This window comes from Prunus avium, unplaced genomic scaffold (genome assembly GCF_965620075.1).
Source record: "Prunus avium unplaced genomic scaffold, drPruAviu1.hap1.1 HAP1_SCAFFOLD_66, whole genome shotgun sequence".
Lineage (NCBI taxonomy): Eukaryota > Viridiplantae > Streptophyta > Magnoliopsida > Rosales > Rosaceae > Prunus > Prunus avium.
In genome coordinates, this window is record NW_028276921.1 from 55,503 (window position 1) to 60,000 (window position 4,498).

Sequence of the window (4,498 nt, forward strand, 5' to 3'; positions counted from 1 at the left end):
ACTGCCACTTCCTGGCATTCGAGGTTCTCCCCCTACTTGTCTCGTTGGCACACCCCCACCTCGAGGTGCCACCACAGCAAAGCCCCGCAACACTTAGGCCCTCTGCCATCGAGTGCGGACATACCCCATGTCCTCGGAACCCATGCCTTTTAGTGAGACTTCCGGATCCACCTCTCTAGAACACTCTCTTCCAAATCTCAGTTAGCAACCATATGTCGAACCTTGTGCCCCACCCATCTGTTCTCAACAATTGTAGGAACAACCACTTAAGTGACTCCTTCATTAAAGCCTAGTCCGTCAGCGACTTACTCCCTCAATAGAGCCTAGTCCGTCAGCGACTTACTCCCTTCGAAGACTGCACCATTTCGGTCTTGAGCTCCTACCAGTTTTCCTCCGAACAAGGTCCCGCACCTCCTTGTCCAACAATCGTCACCAACTCCCTTGCGCATATGCGCTGCCATACCTCAATGGCGTTCGTGGGTCTCCCCCACTTATCTCGTCAACGCACCCTCACGTCAACGTGCCTCCGAAGCTTAGCTCCATAACACTTAGGCATTCACAATTCACCATGGTAAGACATCCTCCCTACTACGAGTAGAACCACCTAACCAACGCCCACACTTGGACTTGGCAGAACCTACTTCCGCAGCATCCACAAGGGAACAAGTAAGACATCCTCCCCAAAGCTACTCCAACTCTTTGCATGCCCTTAAGTGCGGACATCCTACGTCCTTAGCCACCATCCTCACAAGAAAAACTCTGGGATCAACCTTTGGAACACTTCCCTCGTTCCGAATGTTAGTCAGCAGCCTTGTGTCGAACACTATGCGTAACCCACACGTCCTCCACAATTGCAAGAGCAACCACTTAAGTGACTCCTTCATTAAAGCCTAGCCCGTCAGCGACTCACTCCCTCAATGGAGCCCAGTCCGTCAGCGACTTACTCCCTTCGAAGACTGCACCATTTCGGTCTTCAGCTCCCACAACTCTTCCCTGAACAAAGGTCTTGCACCTTCCATCCAACACACGTCACCAACTCGGTTTACCACAACCTTCAATGGTATGCTATGGTTCGAGTATAAGCCAATCTTTGACACTCTCACCAAACTCGCGCTCCCATCCTCCCCACATCCTGAACTGAACAAGCAACATCACTTCGTCACAAGCCAGAACCCCTGCCTACCCGACTTCCGGGCGCTTGGTGCACGGATTAGAAAACTAGGCAACCGAGCAGCAAAACCAACCATCATCCCCCATCTTAGAGTCATCCTGCTTGATGTCTTCTCACAACTTCGAGACAAACTTTTGGATACCTTCACCCTTCCATAGGATCCAGCACCAGGACGGGTTTCCAACAACCGTCACACAACCTGATTCCAACAATCATCCACAGTGACGTTGGGGTCTTCTTCCAACTTCGCAAGTCCACTACCCATCACAGGCAATGACATGCTACCTTGCTATCAAAGTTCCTCCATCACCAATCTCTTCTAGGTACGAGTCCCTCACACAGAAACCACCTTCGGAATCGATCGGCTCTGATACCACTTGTCACGGGATCAGAGCTTCACTGTTTGTATCCAAGGTGCGAATCGTTTGAGCAGAAGCCACCATCTAAATCGATCGGCTCTGATACCACTTGTCACGGGACGAGCGTGCGACGCGGCGCGGCGGAAGCAAATCACAGATTTCGCTCGCACAAACGCTCCCGTGCGGCCCAGGATCCCTTCGAATCCCAGTCAGCCTTCTCCCCACTTCATGACTCTCACAACTCCGCGAGAGGTTCACCATCATGTGTCGTCTCCCATAGGCGCCAAGCCCTATGGCTAGACGACGAGTCACACTTCCTTGTGACAACACAATCACCCCGCATCCGGCAACGAACCCTCGACGCCCATACATCAAGCGTTGCATAAGACACGTCAACTGCATCGACCACGTCGCATGCCAAACTCGTGGCTCGCTCATGTCCAAGTCGAGACATGGCGATCCAACACACCATCGGTTTACCCACACTTCTGTCGGTCATCCGTTAGCAACCACGATAGCCCACATCCTCAAGCTATCCACGCAAACTGTCACGCTCGCATGTCGCCCAAGCTTTGGCGACATATGTATTCCGAATGTCCCACATAACCATCTATGCTTTGCATGGGGTCGCAACCCATGCGTACCGGCATCCGAATATCTTCCTTCCATCTTGGACAAGGCCGAACCCAAGCCAAGTCCATCGAGTCTCGTCAAATGCCTCGCTAGCCGACGGCATAGCGAATGCCATACGTTGACCTCACTCTTTCCAACGATGCGCAATACGAACGGCCCCGCGTGTTCGTACTGTCCTCGGGAAGTCCTTTCCCTCGGAGACATAGATTATCCTTCAACAATCTCATGCCCGCCCTTATGACAACCTCCAATGTCATAAGGATGCTCGCTTAGTGCCACAAGGGTGTAAGCACCAGGGGTGGTGGAGAGCATGACACCATGTCACCCCCTATATAGCATTTTATGCATTTAGCCTTCTGCCAGGAGGGAACATCACCTATGCACGAGGAGTCATAATTGGGCATAACTTCTTCGTACGAACTCCGAATGGCGAACCGTCAGTTGCATAGCGTGTATCTCGTCATTACGAACATCTTTCGTGTTCTGAGTTTCTTCAGGTTCCTCCCGTAACCTTCCGAAATACCCAAAATACCCCTCACACGCACAACCCGGCCAACACCAACCATTCTAGCTCTTAAGTCCTTGCCCCTTCCACACTTGGACTACCTCATAAGCGCATGGATGTCCCAACGGAGTCACGAAAGCACACGCTCAAGTGCGATCCGTGACAGTAAGGTTATTGGAGGGTTCGGATGGCGTGGCTTGCCTTGCCTTGCCTTGCATTGGCATGCCATGCCCAAGTTGTGGCCTACACCAAGCCATTCAAGCCATGCCTTGCCTTGCCTTGCCTTGGCATTGCGCATCATCCAAGGCATTCCGAGTAAGTGAGGCTAGGCGAGGCTAAGGATGGCTTGCCTCGCCTTGCCTTGGCATGCCGTGCCCATGATGTGGCCTTGACCAAGCCATGCGTTGCCTTCGCCTTGGCATGCTGTGGCCTTGCCTTGCCTTGCCTCGCCATGCGATGCATTCCGACAAAGTGATGCAAAGCGGAAGCCTACCATGGCGTAAAAATGTCGACAGAATTTTTCGACATTTGAATAATGGGGTTTGACAAGGTTTGAAAAATTCAATAAAAATGGTAGGCTTGAATGTCGACAAAGTGACGCGAAGCGGAAGCCTACCATGGCGTAAAAATGTCGACAGAATTTTTCGGACCTTGTCCTGCCATGGGCTGCGCGCAGCATGCCGGCAGTCTGTGCGCAGCGTGCGCACAGAATGTCGGCAGCGTGCGCGCTGCTGAGCCTGTCGACAGAAATTTTCGAAACTTGTCCTGCCATGCGCGCGCGCAGCTTGCGCGCGGCGTGCGCGCAGCATGCCGGCAGCCTGTGCGCAGCGTGCGCGCTGCTCAGCCTGTCGACAGAAATTTTCGAAACTTGTCCTGCCATGCGCGCGCGCAGCGTGCGCACAGCATGCCGGCAGCGTGCGCGCAGCATGCCGGCAGCGTGTGCGCAGCGTGCGCGCTTGGGAGCCTGGCCGCAGAATTTTTCGAAACTTGCAATGCCATGCGCGCGCACAGCTTGCGCGCAGCATGCCGGCAGCGTGCGCGCAGCATGCCGGCAGCGTGTGCGCAGCGTGCGCGCTTGGGAGCCTGTCGACAGAATTTTTCGAAACTTGCCATGCCATGCGCGCGCACAGCTTGCGCGCAGCGTGTGCACAGCATGCCGGCAGCGTGCGCACAGCATGCCGGCAGCGTGTGCGCAGCGTGCGCGCTTGGCAGCCTGTCGACAGAATTTTTCGAAACTTGCCATGCCATGCGCGCGCACAGCTTGCGCGCAGCGTGTGCACAGCATGCCGGCAGCGTGCGCACAACATGTCGGCAGCGTGCGCGCTCGGGAGCCTGTCGACAGAATTTTTCGAAACTTGCCATGCCATGCGCGCGCACAGCTTGCGCGCAGCGTGCTGATTCTGTCGACAGCGAGGCTAGCGAAACTTCTCCTGCCATGGCGTGCGCGCAGCGTGCTGACTCTGTCGACAGTGAGGCTAGCGAAATTTGTCTTGCCATGGCGTGCGCGCAGCTTGCGCATTCGGTCGACAGTGAGGCTAGCGAAACTTGTCCTGCCGTGGCCTGCGCGCAGCCTGCGCGCAGCATGCGCGCAGCATGTGCGCAGCATGCCGGCAGCCTAGTTCCAGATTTTTTCAAATGTCGACAGAATTTTTCAAACCTTGTCAAACCCCATTTTTATTGAAATTTCCTCGCACAATAAGCTCCCCATAAGTAGTCTATGATTTTTAGTACCTTCTCCAAGTTACAAAACTAAAAAATTCCTCCCGGATTTCTTTTAATGATTTTTTCAATTTTACGACTTCTAAAAATAATAAAAAATACTTCCCGACT